Source organism: Gorilla gorilla, chromosome Y (genome assembly GCF_029281585.2).
Source record: "Gorilla gorilla gorilla isolate KB3781 chromosome Y, NHGRI_mGorGor1-v2.1_pri, whole genome shotgun sequence".
Lineage (NCBI taxonomy): Eukaryota > Metazoa > Chordata > Mammalia > Primates > Hominidae > Gorilla > Gorilla gorilla.
Genome location: NC_073248.2, coordinates 35,445,590 through 35,467,906, shown reverse-complemented (window position 1 = coordinate 35,467,906; position 22,317 = coordinate 35,445,590).

Here is a 22,317-nt window from a genome sequence, read left to right as displayed (position 1 = left end):
ACTCGTGTAGATTTCATACCATTCCATTCCATTCCATTCCGTTCTACTCGGGTAGGTTCCATTATATTCCATTCCATTCTCCTCCGTTCTATTCCATTCCATTCCATTCCATTCCGTTCTACTCGGGTACATTCCATACCATTCCATTCCATTCCATTCCGTTCTAGTCGGGTAGATTCCATGCGATTCCATTCCATTCCATTCCATTCTATTCCTTTCCATTCCATTGCATTCCATTCCATTCCATTCCACTCAATTCGATTCTGTTCAACCAGGGTAGATTCCATACCTTTCCATTCCTTTGCATTCCATTCCATTCCATTCCATTCCATTCCGTTCTACTGGGGTAGATCCCATTTCATTCCATTCCATTCTATTCCGTTCTGTTCCATTCCATTCCATTCCATTCCATTCCATTCCATCCCGTTCGACTCTGGTAGATTCCATACCATTCCAATCCATTCCATTCCGTTCTAGTCGGGAAGATTCCATTCCATTCCATTCCATTCCATTCCATTCCATTCCATTCCATTCCATTCCATTCAATTCTACTCGAGTAGATTCCATTCCATTCCATTCCATTCCATTGCATTCCATTCCATTCCATTCCGTTCCGTTCCATTCCTTTTGATTCCATTCCATTCTACTCGTTTAGATTACATTCAGTTCTCTTCCGTTCCGTTCCGTTCCGTGCCGTTCTTTTCGTGTAGATTCTATTCCGTTCCATTCCATTCCATTACTTTACATTCCATTCCTTTCCATTCCATTCCATTCTATTCTACTCGGGTAGATTCCATTACATTCCATTTCATTCCATTCCATTCCATTCCATTGCATTCCAATAAATTACATTCTACATGTGCACATTCCATTCCATTCCTTTCCATTCCATTCCATTTCATTCCATTCCGTTCTTCTCATGTAGATTCCTTTCCGTTCCGATCCGTTCCAATCCGTTGTACTCGGGAAGATTCCATTCCATTCCTTTCCATTGCATTCCATTCCATTGCATTCTATTCCATTCGATTCCATTCTACTCCATTCCGTTCCATTCCATTCCATTCCATTCCATTCCATTCTACTCGGGTAGATTCCATACCATTCCATTCCATTCCATTCCATTCTACTCGGGTAGATTCCATTCAATTCCATTCCATTCCATTCCATTCTATTCCTTTCCGTTCCATTGCATTCCATTCCATTCCATTCCTTTCAATTCGATTCTGTTCAACCCGGGTAGATTTCACACCATTCCATTCCTTTTCATTCCATTCCATTCTATTCCATTCTATTCGGTTCCATTCCATTCCATTCCATTCCGTTCTACTCGGGTAGACTCCATTCCATTCCATTCCATTCGGTTCCATTCCATTCCAATCCATTCCGTTCTACTCTGGTAGATTCCATACCATTCCAATCCATTCCTTTCCATTCTAGTCGGGTAGATTCCATTCCATTCCATTCCATTCCATTCTGTTCAAGTCGGGTAGATTCCATACCATTCCATGCCATTCCATTCCATTCGTTTCTACTCGGGTAGTTTCCATTCCATTGCATTCCATTCCATTGCGTTCCAATCCGTTCCGTTCCGTTCCATTCCGTTCCGTTCCGTTCCGTTCCGTTCCGTTCCGTTCTTCTCGGTTGGATTCCATTCCATTGCGTTCCGTTAAGTTCCGTTCCGTTCTTCTCGGGTGGATTCCATTTCATTGCGTTCCGTTCCGTTCCGTTCCGTTCTCCTCCGTAACTTTCCGTTCCATTCCATTCCATTCCCTTCCATTCCATTCTACTCGGATAGATTCCATTCCATTGCATTCCGTTCCATTCCATTCCATTCTATTCCATACCGTTCCTTTCCTTTCCATTGCATTCCATTCCATTCTACTCGTGTAGATTTCATACCATTCCATTGCATTCCATTCCGTTCTACTCGGGTAGGTTCCATTCCATTCCATTCCATTCTCTTCCGTTCCATTCCATTCCATTCCATTCCATTCCATTCCATTCCATTCCATTCCGTTCTACTCGGGTAGATTCCATACCACACCATTCCATTCCATTCCGTTCTAGTCGGGTAGATTCCATTCGACTCCATTCCATTCCATTCCATTCTATTCCTTTCCATTCCATTGCATTCCATTCCATTCCATTCCACTCAATTCGATTCTGTTCAACCCGGGTAGATTCCATACCTTTCCATTCCTTTGCATTCCATTCCATTCCATTCCATTCCATTCCATTCCATTCCATTCCGTTCTACTCGGGTAGATTCCATACCATTCCATTCCATTCCATTCCGTTCTAGTCGGGTAGATTCCATGCGATTCCATTCCATTCCATTCCATTCCATTCTATTCCTTTCCATTCCATTGCATTACATTCCATTCCATTCCACTCAATTCGATTCTGTTCAACCCGGGTAGATTCCATACCTTTCCGTTCCTTTGCATTCCATTCCATTCCATTCCATTCCATTCCATTCCGTTCTACTGGGGTAGATCCCATTCCATTCCATTCCATTCTATTCCGTTCTGTTCCATTCCATTCCATTCCATTCCATTCCATTCCATTCCATTCCATCCCGTTCGACTCTGGTAGATTCCATACCATTCCAATCCATTCCATTCCGTTCTAGTCGGGAAGATTCCATTCCATTCCATTCCATTCCATTCCATTCCATTCCATTCAATTCTACTCGAGTAGATTCCATTCCATTCCATTCCATTCCATTGCATTCCATTCCATTCCATTCCGTTCCGTTCCGTTCCTTTTGATTCCATTCCATTCTACTCGTTTAGATTACATTCAGTTCTCTTCCGTTCCGTTCCGTTCCGTGCCGTTCTTTTCGGGTAGATTCTATCCCGTTCCATTCCATTCCATTACTTTACATTCCATTCCTTTCCATTCCATTCCATTCTATTCTACTCGGGTAGATTCCATTACATTCCATTTCATTCCATTCCATTCCATTCCATTGCATTCCAATAAATTACATTCTACATGTGCACATTCCATTCCATTCCTTTCCATTCCATTCCATTCCCTTCCATTTCATTCCATTCCGTTCTTCTCATGTAGATTCCTTTCCGTTCCGATCCGTTCCAATCCGTTGTACTCGGGAAGATTCCATTCCATTCCTTTCCATTGCATTCCATTCCATTCCATTCCATTGCATTCTATTCCATTCCATTCCATTCTATTCCATTCCGTTCCATTCCATTCCATTCCATTCCATTCCATTCTACTCGGGTAGATTCCATACCATTCCATTAAATTCCATTCCATTCTACTCGGGTAGATTCCATTCAATTCCATTCCATTCCATTCCATTCTATTCCTTTCCTTTCCATTGCATTCCATTCCATTCCATTCCTTTCAAATCGATTCTGTTCAACCCGGGTAGATTCCACACCATTCCATTCCTTTTCATTCCATTCCATTCTATTCCATTCCATTCGGTTCCATTCCATTCCATTCCATTCTGTTCTACTCGGGTAGACTCCATTCCATTCCATTCCATTCGGTTCCATTCCATTCCAATCCATTCCGTTCTACTCTGGTAGATTCCATACCATTCCAATCCATTCCTTTCCATTCTAGTCGGGTAGATTCCATTCCATTCCATTCCATTCCATTCTGTTCAAGTCGGGTAGATTCCATACCATTCCATTCCATTCCATTCCATTCGTTTCTACTCGGGTAGTCTCCATTCCATTGCATTCCATTCCATTGCGTTCCAATCCGTTCCGTTCCGTTCCATTCCGTTCCGTTCCGTTCCGTTCCGTTCCGTTCTTCTCGGTTGGATTCCATTCCATTGCGTTCCGTTAAGTTCCGTTCCGTTCTTCTCGGGTGGATTCCATTCCATTGCGTTCCGTTCCGTTCCGTTCCGTTCTCCTCCGTAACTTTCCGTTCCATTCCATTCCATTCCCTTCCATTCCATTCTACTCGGATAGATACCATTCCATTGCATTCCGTTCCATTCCATTCCATTCTATTCCATACCGTTCCTTTCCTTTCCATTGCATTCCATTCCGTTCTACTCGTGTAGATTTCATACCATTCCATTGCATTCCATTCCGTTCTACTCGGGTAGGTTCCATTCCATTCCATTCCATTCTCTTCCGTTCCATTCCATTCCATTCCTTTCCATTCCATTCCATTCCGTTCTACTCGGGTAGATTCCATACCACACCATTCCATTCCATTCCGTTCTAGTCGGGTAGATTCCATTCGACTCCATTCCATTCCATTCCATTCTATTCCTTTCCATTCCATTGCATTCCATTCCATTCCATTCCACTCAATTCGATTCTGTTCAACCCGGGTAGATTCCATACCTTTCCATTCCTTTGCATTCCATTCCATTCCATTCCATTCAATTCAATTCCATTCCATTCCATTCCATTCCATTCTACTGGGGTAGATTCCATTCCATTCCATTCCATTCTATTCCTTTCTGTTCCATTCCATTCCATTCCATTCCATTCCATTCCATTCCATTCCATCCCATTCTACTCTGGTAGATTCCATACCATTCCAATCCATTCCATTCCGTTCTAGTCGGGTAGATTCCATTCCATTCCATTCCATTCCATTCCATTCCATTCCATTCCATTCCATTCCATTCTACTCGAGTAGATTCCATTCCATTCCATTCCATTGCATTCCATTCCATTACATTCCGTTCCGTTCCATTCCTTTCGATTCCATTCCATTCTACTCGTTTAGATTACATTCATTTCTCTTCCGTTCCGTTCCGTTCCGTGCCGTTCTTTTCGGGTATATTCTATTCCGTTCCATTCCATTCCATTCCATTCTCTTCCGTTCCGTTCCATTCCATTCCATTCCATTCCATTCCATTCCATTCCATTCCATTCCGTTCTACTCGGGTAGATTCCATACCATTCCATTCCATTCCATTCCGTTCTAGTCGGGTAGATTCCATGCGATTCCATTCCATTCAATTCCATTCTATTCCTTTCCATTCCATTGCATTCCATCCCATTCCATTCCACTCAATTCGATTCTGTTCAACCCGGGTAGATTCCATACCTTTCCATTCCTTTGCATTCCATTCCATTCCATTCCATTCCATTCCATTCCATTCCATTCCATTCCATTCCATTCCATACCGTTCTACTGGGGTAGATTCCATTCCCTTCCATTCCATTCTATTCCGTTCTGTTCCATTCCATTCCATTCCATTCCATTCCATTCCATTCCATTCCATTCCATTCCATTCCATCCCGTTCTACTCTGGTAGATTCCATACCATTCCAATCCATTCCATTCCGTTCCAGTCGTGTAGATTCCTTTCCAATCCATTCCATTCCATTCCATTCCATTCTACTCGAGTAGATTCCATTCCATTCCATTCCATTCCATTCCATTCCATTGCATTCCATTCCATTCCATTCCGTTCCGTTCCATTCCTTTCGAATCCATTCCATTCTACTCGTTTAGATTACATTCAGTTCTCTTCCGTTCCGTTCCGTTCCGTGCCGTTCTTTTCGGGTAGATTCTATTCCGTTCCATTCCATTCCATTACATTACATTCCATTCCTTTCCATTCCATTCCATTCTATTCTACTCGGGTAGATTCCATTACATTCCATTACATTCCATTCCATTCCATTCCATTGCATTCCAATAGATTACATTCTACATGTGCACATTCCATTCCATTCCTTTCCATTCCATTCCATTCCATTCCATTTCATTCCATTCCGTTCTTCTCAAGTAGATTCCTTTCCGTTCCGATCCGTTCCATTCCGTTGTACTCGGGTAGATTCCATTCCATTCCTTTCCATTGCATTCCATTCCATTCCATTCCATTCCATTCCATTCCATTCCATTCTATTCCATTCCTTTCCATTCTATTCCATTCCATTCCATTCCATTCCATTCCATTCCATTCCATTCCATTCCATTCTACTCGGGTAGATTCCATGCCATTCCATTCCATTCCATTCCGTTCTAGTCGGGTAGATTCCATTCAATTCCATTCCATTCCATTCCATTCTATTCCTTTCCGTTCCATTGCATTCCATTCCATTCCATTCCATTCCATTCGATTCTGTTCAACCCGGCTGGATTCCATACCATTCCACTCCTTTTCATTCCATTCCATTCTATTCCATTCCATTCGGTTCCATTCCATTCCATTCCATTCCGTTCTACTCGGGTAGACTCCATTCCATTCCATTCCTTTCGGTTCCATTCCATTCCAATCCATTCCGTTCTACTCTGGTAGATTCCATACAATTCCAATGCATTCCTTTCCATTCTAGTCGGGTAGATTCCATTCCATTCCATTCCATTCCATTCTGTTCAAGTCGGGTAGATTCCATACCATTCCATTCCATTCCATTCCATTCCATTCCATTCGTTTCTACTCGGGTAGTTTCCATTCCATTGCATTCCATTCCATTGCGTTCCAATCCGTTCCGTTCCGTTCCATTCCGTTCCGTTCCATTCCGTTCCGTTTCGTTCTTCTCAGTTGGATTACATTCCATTGCGTTCCATTCCGTTCCGTTCCGTTCTTCTCGGGTGGATTCCATTTCATTGCGTTCCCTTCCGTTCCGTTCCGTCCTCTTCCGTAACTTTCCGTTCCATTCCATTCCATTCCCTTCCATTCCATTCTAATCGGATAGATTCCATTCCATTGCATTCCGTTCCATTCCATTCCATTCTGTTCCATACCGTTCCTTTCCATTCCATTGCATTCCATTCCGTTCTACTCGTGTAGATTTCATACCATTCCATTCCATTCCATTCCGTTCTACTCGGGTAGGTTCCATTCCGTTCCATTCCACTCTCTTCCGTTCCATTCCATTCCATTCCATTCCATTCCATTCCATTACATTCCATTCCGTTCTAGTCGGGTAGATTCCATTTGACTCCATTCCATTCCATTCCATTCTATTCCTTTCCATGCCATTGCATTCCATTCCATTCCATTCCACTCAATTCGATTCTGTTCAACCCGGGTAGATTCCATACCTTTCCATTCCTTTGCATTCCATTCCATTCCATTCCATTCCATTCCATTCCATTCAATTCCATTCCATTCCATTCCATTCCGTTCTACTGGGGTAGATTCCATTCCATTCCATTCCATTCTATTCCGTTCTGTTCCATTCCATTCCATTCCATTGCATTCCATTCCATTCCATTCCATCCCGTTCTACTCTGGTAGATTCCATACCATTCCAATCCATTCCATTACGTTCTAGTCGGGTAGATTCCATTCCATTCCATTCCATTCCATTCTACTCGAGTAGATTCCATTCCATTCCATTCCATTCCATTGCATTCCATTCCATTCCATTCAGTTCCGTTCCATTCCTTTCGATTCCATTCCATTCTTCTCGTTTAGATTACATTCATTTCTCTTCCATTCCGTTCCGTTCCGTGCCGTTCTTTTCGGGTAGATTCTATTCCGTTCCATTCCATTCCATTACATTCCATTCCATTCCTTTCCATTTCATTCCATTCTATTCTACTCGGGTAGATTCCATTACATTCCATTTCATTCCATTCCATTCCATTCCATTGCATTCCAATAAATTACATTCTACATGTGCACATTCCATTCCATTCCTTTCCATTCCATTCCATTCCATTCCATTTCAATCCATTCCGTTCTTCTCACGTAGATTCATTTCCGTTCCGATCCGTTCCATTCCATAGTACTCGGGTAGATTCCATTCCATTCCTTTCCATTGCATTCCGTTCTGTTCCATTCCATTCCATTCCATTCGGTTCCATTCCATTCCATTCCATTCCGTTCTACTCTGGTAGATTCCATACCATTCCAATCCATTCCTTTCCATTCTAGTTGGGTAGATTCCATTCCATTCCATTCCATTCCATTCTGTTCAAGTCGGGTAGATTCCATACCATTCCATTCCATTCCATTCCGTTCTAGTCGGGTAGATTCCATTATATTCCATTCCATTCTCCTCCGTTCTATTCCATTCCATTCCATTCCATTCCGTTCTACTCGGGTACATTCCATACCATTCCATTCCATTCCATTCCGTTCTAGTCGGGTAGATTCCATGCGATTCCATTCCATTCCATTCCATTCTATTCCTTTCCATTCCATTGCATTCCATTCCATTCCATTCCACTCAATTCGATTCTGTTCAACCAGGGTAGATTCCATACCTTTCCATTCCTTTGCATTCCATTCCATTCCATTCCATTCCATTCCGTTCTACTGGGGTAGATCCCATTTCATTCCATTCCATTCTATTCCGTTCTGTTCCATTCCATTCCATTCCATTCCATTCCATTCCATCCCGTTCGACTCTGGTAGATTCCATACCATTCCAATCCATTCCATTCCGTTCTAGTCGGGAAGATTCCATTCCATTCCATTCCATTCCATTCCATTCCATTCCATTCCATTCCATTCCATTCAATTCTACTCGAGTAGATTCCATTCCATTCCATTCCATTCCATTGCATTCCATTCCATTCCATTCCGTTCCGTTCCATTCCTTTTGATTCCATTCCATTCTACTCGTTTAGATTACATTCAGTTCTCTTCCGTTCCGATCCGTTCCGTGCCGTTCTTTTCGTGTAGATTCTATTCCGTTCCATTCCATTCCATTACTTTACATTCCATTCCTTTCCATTCCATTCCATTCTATTCTACTCGGGTAGATTCCATTACATTCCATTTCATTCCATTCCATTCCATTCCATTGCATTCCAATAAATTACATTCTACATGTGCACATTCCATTCCATTCCTTTCCATTCCATTCCATTCCATTCCATTTCATTCCATTCCGTTCTTCTCATGTAGATTCCTTTCCGTTCCGATCCGTTCCAATCCGTTGTACTCGGGAAGATTCCATTCCATTCCTTTCCATTGCATTCCATTCCATTGCATTCTATTCCATTCGATTCCATTCTACTCCATTCCGTTCCATTCCATTCCATTCCATTCCATTCCATTCTACTCGGGTAGATTCCATACCATTCCATTCCATTCCATTCCATTCTACTCGGGTAGATTCCATTCAATTCCATTCCATTCCATTCCATTCTATTCCTTTCCGTTCCATTGCATTCCATTCCATTCCATTCCTTTCAATTCGATTCTGTTCAACCCGGGTAGATTTCACACCATTCCATTCCTTTTCATTCCATTCCATTCTATTCCATTCTATTCGGTTCCATTCCATTCCATTCCATTCCGTTCTACTCGGGTAGACTCCATTCCATTCCATTCCATTCGGTTCCATTCCATTCCAATCCATTCCGTTCTACTCTGGTAGATTCCATACCATTCCAATCCATTCCTTTCCATTCTAGTCGGGTAGATTCCATTCCATTCCATTCCATTCCATTCTGTTCAAGTCGGGTAGATTCCATACCATTCCATGCCATTCCATTCCATTCGTTTCTACTCGGGTAGTTTCCATTCCATTGCATTCCATTCCATTGCGTTCCAATCCGTTCCGTTCCGTTCCATTCCGTTCCGTTCCGTTCCGTTCCGTTCCGTTCCGTTCTTCTCGGTTGGATTCCATTCCATTGCGTTCCGTTAAGTTCCGTTCCGTTCTTCTCGGGTGGATTCCATTTCATTGCGTTCCGTTCCGTTCCGTTCCGTTCTCCTCCGTAACTTTCCGTTCCATTCCATTCCATTCCCTTCCATTCCATTCTACTCGGATAGATTCCATTCCATTGCATTCCGTTCCATTCCATTCCATTCTATTCCATACCGTTCCTTTCCTTTCCATTGCATTCCATTCCATTCTACTCGTGTAGATTTCATACCATTCCATTGCATTCCATTCCGTTCTACTCGGGTAGGTTCCATTCCATTCCATTCCATTCTCTTCCGTTCCATTCCATTCCATTCCATTCCATTCCATTCCATTCCATTCCATTCCGTTCTACTCGGGTAGATTCCATACCACACCATTCCATTCCATTCCGTTCTAGTCGGGTAGATTCCATTCGACTCCATTCCATTCCATTCCATTCTATTCCTTTCCATTCCATTGCATTCCATTCCATTCCATTCCACTCAATTCGATTCTGTTCAACCCGGGTAGATTCCATACCTTTCCATTCCTTTGCATTCCATTCCATTCCATTCCATTCCATTCCATTCCATTCCATTCCGTTCTACTCGGGTAGATTCCATACCATTCCATTCCATTCCATTCCGTTCTAGTCGGGTAGATTCCATGCGATTCCATTCCATTCCATTCCATTCCATTCTATTCCTTTCCATTCCATTGCATTACATTCCATTCCATTCCACTCAATTCGATTCTGTTCAACCCGGGTAGATTCCATACCTTTCCATTCCTTTGCATTCCATTCCATTCCATTCCATTCCATTCCATTCCGTTCTACTGGGGTAGATCCCATTCCATTCCATTCCATTCTATTCCGTTCTGTTCCATTCCATTCCATTCCATTCCATTCCATTCCATTCCATTCCATCCCGTTCGACTCTGGTAGATTCCATACCATTCCAATCCATTCCATTCCGTTCTAGTCGGGAAGATTCCATTCCATTCCATTCCATTCCATTCCATTCCATTCAATTCTACTCGAGTAGATTCCATTCCATTCCATTCCATTCCATTGCATTCCATTCCATTCCATTCCGTTCCGTTCCATTCCATTTGATTCCATTCCATTCTACTCGTTTAGATTACATTCAGTTCTCTTCCGTTCCGTTCCGTTCCGTGCCGTTCTTTTCGGGTAGATTCTATCCCGTTCCATTCCATTCCATTACTTTACATTCCATTCCTTTCCATTCCATTCCATTCTATTCTACTCGGGTAGATTCCATTACATTCCATTTCATTCCATTCCATTCCATTCCATTGCATTCCAATAAATTACATTCTACATGTGCACATTCCATTCCATTCCTTTCCATTCCATTCCATTCCCTTCCATTTCATTCCATTCCGTTCTTCTCATGTAGATTCCTTTCCGTTCCGATCCGTTCCAATCCGTTGTACTCGGGAAGATTCCATTCCATTCCTTTCCATTGCATTCCATTCCATTCCATTCCATTGCATTCTATTCCATTCCATTCCATTCTATTCCATTCCGTTCCATTCCATTCCATTCCATTCCATTCCATTCTACTCGGGTAGATTCCATACCATTCCATTAAATTCCATTCCATTCTACTCGGGTAGATTCCATTCAATTCCATTCCATTCCATTCCATTCTATTCCTTTCGGTTCCATTGCATTCCATTCCATTCCATTCCTTTCAAATCGATTCTGTTCAACCCGGGTAGATTCCACACCATTCCATTCCTTTTCATTCCATTCCATTCTATTCCATTCCATTCGGTTCCATTCCATTCCATTCCATTCTGTTCTACTCGGGTAGACTCCATTCCATTCCATTCCATTCGGTTCCATTCCATTCCAATCCATTCCGTTCTACTCTGGTAGATTCCATACCATTCCAATCCATTCCTTTCCATTCTAGTCGGGTAGATTCCATTCCATTCCATTCCATTCCATTCTGTTCAAGTCGGGTAGATTCCATACCATTCCATTCCATTCCATTCCATTCGTTTCTACTCGGGTAGTCTCCATTCCATTGCATTCCATTCCATTGCGTTCCAATCCGTTCCGTTCCGTTCCATTCCGTTCCGTTCCGTTCCGTTCCGTTCCGTTCTTCTCGGTTGGATTCCATTCCATTGCGTTCCGTTAAGTTCCGTTCCGTTCTTCTCGGGTGGATTCCATTCCATTGCGTTCCGTTCCGTTCCGTTCCGTTCTCCTCCGTAACTTTCCGTTCCATTCCATTCCATTCCCTTCCATTCCATTCTACTCGGATAGATACCATTCCATTGCATTCCGTTCCATTCCATTCCATTCTATTCCATACCGTTCCTTTCCTTTCCATTGCATTCCATTCCGTTCTACTCGTGTAGATTTCATACCATTCCATTGCATTCCATTCCGTTCTACTCGGGTAGGTTCCATTCCATTCCATTCCATTCTCTTCCGTTCCATTCCATTCCATTCCATTCCATTCCATTCCATTCCGTTCTACTCGGGTAGATTCCATACCACACCATTCCATTCCATTCCGTTCTAGTCGGGTAGATTCCATTCGACTCCATTCCATTCCATTCCATTCTATTCCTTTCCATTCCATTGCATTCCATTCCATTCCATTCCACTCAATTCGATTCTGTTCAACCCGGGTAGATTCCATACCTTTCCATTCCTTTGCATTCCATTCCATTCCATTCCATTCCATTCCATTCCATTCCATTCCATTCCATTCCGTTCTACTCGGGTAGATTCCATACCATTCCATTCCATTCCATTCCGTTCTAGTCGGGTAGATTCCATGCGATTCCATTCCATTCCATTCCATTCCATTCTATTCCTTTCCATTCCATTGCATTACATTCCATTCCATTCCACTCAATTCGATTCTGTGCAACCCGGGTAGATTCCATACCTTTCCATTCCTTTGCATTCCATTCCATTCCATTCCATTCCATTCCATTCCGTTCTACTGGGGTAGATCCCATTCCATTCCATTCCATTCTATTCCGTTCTGTTCCATTCCATTCCATTCCATTCCATTCCATTCCATTCCATTCCATCCCGTTCGACTCTGGTAGATTCCATACCATTCCAATCCATTCCATTCCGTTCTAGTCGGGAAGATTCCATTCCATTCCATTCCATTCCATTCCATTCCATTCAATTCTACTCGAGTAGATTCCATTCCATTCCATTCCATTCCATTGCATTCCATTCCATTCCATTCCGTTCCGTTCCATTCCTTTTGATTCCATTCCATTCTACTCGTTTAGATTACATTCAGTTCTCTTCCGTTCCGTTCCGTTCCGTGCCGTTCTTTTCGGGTAGATTCTATCCCGTTCCATTCCATTCCATTACTTTACATTCCATTCCTTTCCATTCCATTCCATTCTATTCTACTCGGGTAGATTCCATTACATTCCATTTCATTCCATTCCATTCCATTCCATTGCATTCCAATAAATTACATTCTACATGTGCACATTCCATTCCATTCCTTTCCATTCCATTCCATTCCCTTCCATTTCATTCCATTCCGTTCTTCTCATGTAGATTCCTTTCCGTTCCGATCCGTTCCAATCCGTTGTACTCGGGAAGATTCCATTCCATTCCTTTCCATTGCATTCCATTCCATTCCATTCCATTGCATTCTATTCCATTCCATTCCATTCTATTCCATTCCATTCTACTCGGGTAGATTCCATACCATTCCATTAAATTCCATTCCATTCTACTCGGGTAGATTCCATTCAATTCCATTCCATTCCATTCCATTCTATTCCTTTCCGTTCCATTGCATTCCATTCCATTCCATTCCTTTCAAATCGATTCTGTTCAACCCGGGTAGATTCCACACCATTCCATTCCTTTTCATTCCATTCCATTCTATTCCATTCCATTCGGTTCCATTCCATTCCATTCCATTCTGTTCTACTCGGGTAGACTCCATTCCATTCCATTCCATTCGGTTCCATTCCATTCCAATCCATTCCGTTCTACTCTGGTAGATTCCATACCATTCCAATCCATTCCTTTCCATTCTAGTCGGGTAGATTCCATTCCATTCCATTCCATTCCATTCTGTTCAAGTCGGGTAGATTCCATACCATTCCATTCCATTCCATTCCATTCGTTTCTACTCGGGTAGTCTCCATTCCATTGCATTCCATTCCATTGCGTTCCAATCCGTTCCGTTCCGTTCCATTCCGTTCCGTTCCGTTCCGTTCCGTTCCGTTCTTCTCGGTTGGATTCCATTCCATTGCGTTCCGTTAAGTTCCGTTCCGTTCTTCTCGGGTGGATTCCATTCCATTGCGTTCCGTTCCGTTCCGTTCCGTTCTCCTCCGTAACTTTCCGTTCCATTCCATTCCATTCCCTTCCATTCCATTCTACTCGGATAGATACCATTCCATTGCATTCCGTTCCATTCCATTCCATTCTATTCCATACCGTTCCTTTCCTTTCCATTGCATTCCATTCCGTTCTACTCGTGTAGATTTCATACCATTCCATTGCATTCCATTCCGTTCTACTCGGGTAGGTTCCATTCCATTCCATTCCATTCTCTTCCGTTCCATTCCATTCCATTCCTTTCCATTCCATTCCATTCCGTTCTACTCGGGTAGATTCCATACCACACCATTCCATTCCATTCCGTTCTAGTCGGGTAGATTCCATTCGACTCCATTCCATTCCATTCCATTCTATTCCTTTCCATTCCATTGCATTCCATTCCATTCCATTCCACTCAATTCGATTCTGTTCAACCCGGGTAGATTCCATACCTTTCCATTCCTTTGCATTCCATTCCATTCCATTCCATTCAATTCAATTCCATTCCATTCCATTCCATTCCATTCTACTGGGGTAGATTCCATTCCATTCCATTCCATTCTATTCCTTTCTGTTCCATTCCATTCCATTCCATTCCATTCCATTCCATTCCATTCCATCCCATTCTACTCTGGTAGATTCCATACCATTCCAATCCATTCCATTCCGTTCTAGTCGGGTAGATTCCATTCCATTCCATTCCATTCCATTCCATTCCATTCCATTCCATTCCATTCCATTCTACTCGAGTAGATTCCATTCCATTCCATTCCATTGCATTCCATTCCATTACATTCCGTTCCGTTCCATTCCTTTCGATTCCATTCCATTCTACTCGTTTACATTACATTCATTTCTCTTCCGTTCCGTTCCGTTCCGTGCCGTTCTTTTCGGGTATATTCTATTCCGTTCCATTCCATTCCATTCCATTCTCTTCCGTTCCGTTCCATTCCATTCCATTCCATTCCATTCCATTCCATTCCGTTCTACTCGGGTAGATTCCATACCATTCCATTCCATTCCATTCCGTTCTAGTCGGGTAGATTCCATGCGATTCCATTCCATTCAATTCCATTCTATTCCTTTCCATTCCATTGCATTCCATCCCATTCCATTCCACTCAATTCGATTCTGTTCAACCCGGGTAGATTCCATACCTTTCCATTCCTTTGCATTCCATTCCATTCCATTCCATTCCATTCCATTCCATTCCATTCCATTCCATTCCATTCCATACCGTTCTACTGGGGTAGATTCCATTCCCTTCCATTCCATTCTATTCCGTTCTGTTCCATTCCATTCCATTCCATTCCATTCCATTCCATTCCATTCCATTCCATTCCATTCCATCCCGTTCTACTCTGGTAGATTCCATACCATTCCAATCCATTCCATTCCGTTCCAGTCGTGTAGATTCCTTTCCAATCCATTCCATTCCATTCCATTCCATTCTACTCGAGTAGATTCCATTCCATTCCATTCCATTCCATTCCATTCCATTGCATTCCATTCCATTCCATTCCGTTCCGTTCCATTCCTTTCGAATCCATTCCATTCTACTCGTTTAGATTACATTCAGTTCTCTTCCGTTCCGTTCCGTTCCGTTCCGTTCTTTTCGGGTAGATTCTATTCCGTTCCATTCCATTCCATTACATTACATTCCATTCCTTTCCATTCCATTCCATTCTATTCTACTCGGGTAGATTCCATTACATTCCATTCCATTCCATTCCATTCCATTCCATTGCATTCCAATAGATTACATTCTACATGTGCACATTCCATTCCATTCCTTTCCATTCCATTCCATTCCATTCCATTTCATTCCATTCCGTTCTTCTCAAGTAGATTCCTTTCCGTTCCGATCCGTTCCATTCCGTTGTACTCGGGTAGATTCCATTCCATTCCTTTCCATTGCATTCCATTCCATTCCATTCCATTCCATTCCATTCCATTCCATTCCATTCTATTCCATTCCTTTCCATTCTATTCCATTCCATTCCATTCCATTCCATTCCATTCCATTCCATTCCATTCCATTCCATTCTACTCGGGTAGATTCCATGCCATTCCATTCCATTCCATTCCGTTCTAGTCGGGTAGATTCCATTCAATTCCATTCCATTCCATTCCATTCTATTCCTTTCCGTTCCATTGCATTCCATTCCATTCCATTCCATTCAATTCGATTCTGTTCAACCCGGCTGGATTCCATACCATTCCACTCCTTTTCATTCCATTCCATTCTATTCCATTCCATTCGGTTCCATTCCATTCCATTCCATTCCGTTCTACTCGGGTAGACTCCATTCCATTCCATTCCATTCGGTTCCATTCCATTCCAATCCATTCCGTTCTACTCTGGTAGATTCCATACAATTCCAATGCATTCCTTTCCATTCTAGTCGGGTAGATTCCATTCCATTCCATTCCATTCCATTCTATTCCTTTCCGTTCCATTGCATTCCATTCCATTCCATTCCTTTCAAATCGATTCTGTTCAACCCGGGTAGATTCCACACCATTCCATTCCTTTTCATTCCATTCCATTCTATTCCATTCCATTCGGTTCCATTCCATTCCATTCCATTCTGTTCTACTCGGGTAGACTCCATTCCATTCCATTCCATTCGGTTCCATTCCATTCCAATCCATTCCGTTCTACTCTGGTAGATTCCATACCATTCCAATCCATTCCTTTCCATTCTAGTCGGGTAGATTCCATTCCATTCCATTCCATTCCATTCTGTTCAAGTCGGGTAGATTCCATACCATTCCATTCCATTCCATTCCATTCGTTTCTACTCGGGTAGTCTCCATTCCATTGCATTCCATTCCATTGCGTTCCAATCCGTTCCGTTCCGTTCCATTCCGTTCCGTTCCGTTCCGTTCCGTTCCGTTCTTCTCGGTTGGATTCCATTCCATTGCGTTCCGTTAAGTTCCGTTCCGTTCTTCTCGGGTGGATTCCATTCCATTGCGTTCCGTTCCGTTCCGTTCCGTTCTCCTCCGTAACTTTCCGTTCCATTCCATTCCATTCCCTTCCATTCCATTCTACTCGGATAGATACCATTCCATTGCATTCCGTTCCATTCCATTCCATTCTATTCCATACCGTTCCTTTCCTTTCCATTGCATTCCATTCCGTTCTACTCGTGTAGATTTCATACCATTCCATTGCATTCCATTCCGTTCTACTCGGGTAGGTTCCATTCCATTCCATTCCATTCTCTTCCGTTCCATTCCATTCCATTCCTTTCCATTCCATTCCATTCCGTTCTACTCGGGTAGATTCCATACCACACCATTCCATTCCATTCCGTTCTAGTCGGGTAGATTCCATTCGACTCCATTCCATTCCATTCCATTCTATTCCTTTCCATTCCATTGCATTCCATTCCATTCCATTCCACTCAATTCGATTCTGTTCAACCCGGGTAGATTCCATACCTTTCCATTCCTTTGCATTCCATTCCATTCAATTCCATTCAATTCAATTCCATTCCATTCCATTCCATTCCATTCTACTGGGGTAGATTCCATTCCATTCCATTCCATTCTATTCCTTTCTGTTCCATTCCATTCCATTCCATTCCATTCCATTCCATTCCATTCCATCCCATTCTACTCTGGTAGATTCCATACCATTCCAATCCATTCCATTCCGTTCTAGTCGGGTAGATTCCATTCCATTCCATTCCATTCCATTCCATTCCATTCCATTCCATTCCATTCCATTCTACTCGAGTAGATTCCATTCCATTCCATTCCATTGCATTCCATTCCATTACATTCCGTTCCGTTCCATTCCTTTCGATTCCATTCCATTCTACTCGTTTACATTACATTCATTTCTCTTCCGTTCCGTTCCGTTCCGTGCCGTTCTTTTCGGGTATATTCTATTCCGTTCCATTCCATTCCATTCCATTCTCTTCCGTTCCGTTCCATTCCATTCCATTCCATTCCATTCCATTCCATTCCGTTCTACTCGGGTAGATTCCATACCATTCCATTCCATTCCATTCCGTTCTAGTCGGGTAGATTCCATGCGATTCCATTCCATTCAATTCCATTCTATTCCTTTCCATTCCATTGCATTCCATCCCATTCCATTCCACTCAATTCGATTCTGTTCAACCCGGGTAGATTCCATACCTTTCCATTCCTTTGCATTCCATTCCATTCCATTCCATTCCATTCCATTCCATTCCATTCCATTCCATACCGTTCTACTGGGGTAGATTCCATTCCCTTCCATTCCATTCTATTCCGTTCTGTTCCATTCCATTCCATTCCATTCCATTCCATTCCATTCCATTCCATTCCATTCCATTCCATTCCATCCCGTTCTACTCTGGTAGATTCCATACCATTCCAATCCATTCCATTCCGTTCCAGTCGTGTAGATTCCTTTCCAATCCATTCCATTCCATTCCATTCCATTCTACTCGAGTAGATTCCATTCCATTCCATTCCATTCCATTCCATTCCATTGCATTCCATTCCATTCCATTCCGTTCCGTTCCATTCCTTTCGAATCCATTCCATTCTACTCGTTTAGATTACATTCAGTTCTCTTCCGTTCCGTTCCGTTCCGTTCCGTTCTTTTCGGGTAGATTCTATTCCGTTCCATTCCATTCCATTACATTACATTCCATTCCTTTCCATTCCATTCCATTCTATTCTACTCGGGTAGATTCCATTACATTCCATTACATTCCATTCCATTCCATTCCATTGCATTCCAATAGATTACATTCTACATGTGCACATTCCATTCCATTCCTTTCCATTCCATTCCATTCCATTCCATTTCATTCCATTCCGTTCTTCTCAAGTAGATTCCTTTCCGTTCCGATCCGTTCCATTCCGTTGTACTCGGGTAGATTCCATTCCATTCCTTTCCATTGCATTCCATTCCATTCCATTCCATTCCATTCCATTCCATTCCATTCCATTCTATTCCATTCCTTTCCATTCTATTCCATTCCATTCCATTCCATTCCATTCCATTCCATTCCATTCCATTCCATTCTACTCGGGTAGATTCCATGCCATTCCATTCCATTCCATTCCGTTCTAGTCGGGTAGATTCCATTCAATTCCATTCCATTCCATTCCATTCTATTCCTTTCCGTTCCATTGCATTCCATTCCATTCCATTCCATTCAATTCGATTCTGTTCAACCCGGCTGGATTCCATACCATTCCACTCCTTTTCATTCCATTCCATTCTATTCCATTCCATTCGGTTCCATTCCATTCCATTCCATTCCGTTCTACTCGGGTAGACTCCATTCCATTCCATTCCATTCGGTTCCATTCCATTCCAATCCATTCCGTTCTACTCTGGTAGATTCCATACAATTCCAATGCATTCCTTTCCATTCTAGTCGGGTAGATTCCATTCCATTCCATTCCATTCCATTCTGTTCAAGTCGGGTAGATTCCATACCATTCCATTCCATTCCATTCCATTCCATTCCATTCGTTTCTACTCGGGTAGTTTCCATTCCATTGCATTCCATTCCATTGCGTTCCAATCCGTTCCGTTCCGTTCCATTCCGTTCCGTTCCATTCCGTTCCGTTTCGTTCTTCTCAGTTGGATTACATTCCATTGCGTTCCATTCCGTTCCGTTCCGTTCTTCTCGGGTGGATTCCATTCCATTGCGTTCCCTTCCGTTCCGTTCCGTCCTCTTCCGTAACTTTCCGTTCCATTCCATTCCATTCCCTTCCATTCCATTCTAATCGGATAGATTCCATTCCATTGCATTCCGTTCCATTCCATTCCATTCTGTTCCATACCGTTCCTTTCCATTCCATTGCATTCCATTCCGTTCTACTCGTGTAGATTTCATACCATTCCATTCCATTCCATTCCGTTCTACTCGGGTAGGTTCCATTCCGTTCCATTCCACTCTCTTCCGTTCCATTCCATTCCATTCCATTCCATTCCATTCCATTACATTCCATTCCGTTCTAGTCGGGTAGATTCCATTTGACTCCATTCCATTCCATTCCATTCTATTCCTTTCCATGCCATTGCATTCCATTCCATTCCATTCCACTCAATTCGATTCTGTTCAACCCGGGTAGATTCCATACCTTTCCATTCCTTTGCATTCCATTCCATTCCATTCCATTCCATTCCATTCAATTCCATTCCATTCCATTCCATTCCGTTCTACTGGGGTAGATTCCATTCCATTCCATTCCATTCTATTCCGTTCTGTTCCATTCCATTCCATTCCATTGCATTCCATTCCATTCCATTCCATCCCGTTCTACTCTGGTAGATTCCATACCATTCCAATCCATTCCATTACGTTCTAGTCGGGTAGATTCCATTCCATTCCATTCCATTCCATTCTACTCGAGTAGATTCCATTCCATTCCATTCCATTCCATTGCATTCCATTCCATTCCATTCAGTTCCGTTCCATTCCTTTCGATTCCATTCCATTCTTCTCGTTTAGATTACATTCATTTCTCTTCCATTCCGTTCCGTTCCGTGCCGTTCTTTTCGGGTAGATTCTATTCCGTTCCATTCCATTCCATTACATTCCATTCCATTCCTTTCCATTTCATTCCATTCTATTCTACTCGGGTAGATTCCATTACATTCCATTTCATTCCATTCCATTCCATTCCATTGCATTCCAATAAATTACATTCTACATGTGCACATTCCATTCCATTCCTTTCCATTCCATTCCATTCCATTCCATTTCAATCCATTCCGTTCTTCTCATGTAGATTCATTTCCGTTCCGATCCGTTCCATTCCATAGTACTCGGGTAGATTCCATTCCATTCCTTTCCATTGCATTCCGTTCTGTTCCATTCCATTCCATTCCATTCGGTTCCATTCCATTCCATTCCATTCCGTTCTACTCTGGTAGATTCCATACCATTCCAATCCATTCCTTTCCATTCTAGTTGGGTAGATTCCATTCCATTCCATTCCATTCCATTCTGTTCAAGTCGGGTAGATTCCATACCATTCCATTCCATTCCATTCCATTCCATTCGTTTCTACTCGGGTAGTTTCCATTCCATTGCATTCCCTTCCATTGCGTTCCAATCCGTTCCATTCCGTTCAGTTCTTCTCGGTTGGATTCCATTCCATTGCGTTCCATTCCGTTCCATTCCGTTCTTCTCGGGTGGATTCCATTCCATTGCGTTCCGTTCCGTTCCGTTCCGTTCTCTTCCGTGCCTTTCCGTTCCATTCCAATCCATTCCATTCCGTTCCATTCTACTCACATAGATTCCATTCCATTGCATTCCGTTCCATTCCATTCCATTCCATTCCATACCGTTCCTTTCCATTCCATTCCATTCCATTGCATACCATTCCGTTCTACTCGTGTAAATTCCATACCATTCCATTCCATTCTATTCCATTCCATTCCATTCCATTCCATTCCATTCCATTCCATTCCGTTCTACTCGGGTAGATTCCATACCATTCCATTCCATTCCATTCGGTTGTAGTCGGGTAGATTCCATTCGATTCCATTCCATTCCATTCCATTCTATTCCTTTCCATTCCATTGCATTCCATTCCATTCCATTCCACTCAATTCGATTCTGTTCAACCCGGGTAGATTCCATACCATTCCATTCCTTTGCATTCCATTCCATTCCATTCCATTCCATTCCATTCCATTCCATTCAGTTCTACTTGGGTAGATTCCATTCCATTCCATTCCATTCTATTCCTCTCTGTTCCATTCCATTCCACTCCATTCCATTCCATTCCATTCCATTCCATTCCGTCCCGTTCTACTATGGCAGATTCCATACCATCCCAATCCATTCCATTCCGTTCTAGTCGGGCAGATTCCATTCCATTCCATTCCATTCCATTCTACTCGAGTAGATTCCATTCCATTCCATTCCATTCCATTGCATTCCATTCCGTTCTACTCGGGTTGATCATTCCATTCCATTCCATTCGATTCCATTCCATTCCATTCCATTCCAATCCATTCCATTATACTCGGTTTGATTCCATTCCATTCCATTCCATTACTCTCCATTCCACTCCACTCCATTCCATTCCATTCCATTTCATTCCATTCCATTCCATTCCATTCCATTCCATTCCATTCCATTCCATTCCGTTCTACTGGGGTTGATTCCATTCTATTCCATTCCATTCCATTCGATGACATTCGATTCCAATCGATTCCATTCCATTCCATTCCATTCTATTCCATTGAATTCCATTCCATTCCATTCCATTCCATTCCACTCCATTCCATTCTATTCCATTCCGTTCTACTCGGGTTGATTCCATTCCATTCCTTCCCATTCCATTCCATTCCATTCCATTCCATTCCATTCAATTCCATTCTATTCGATTCCATTCAATTCCATTCCATTCCATTCCAATCCATTCCTTTCCATTCCATTCCATTCCATTCCATTT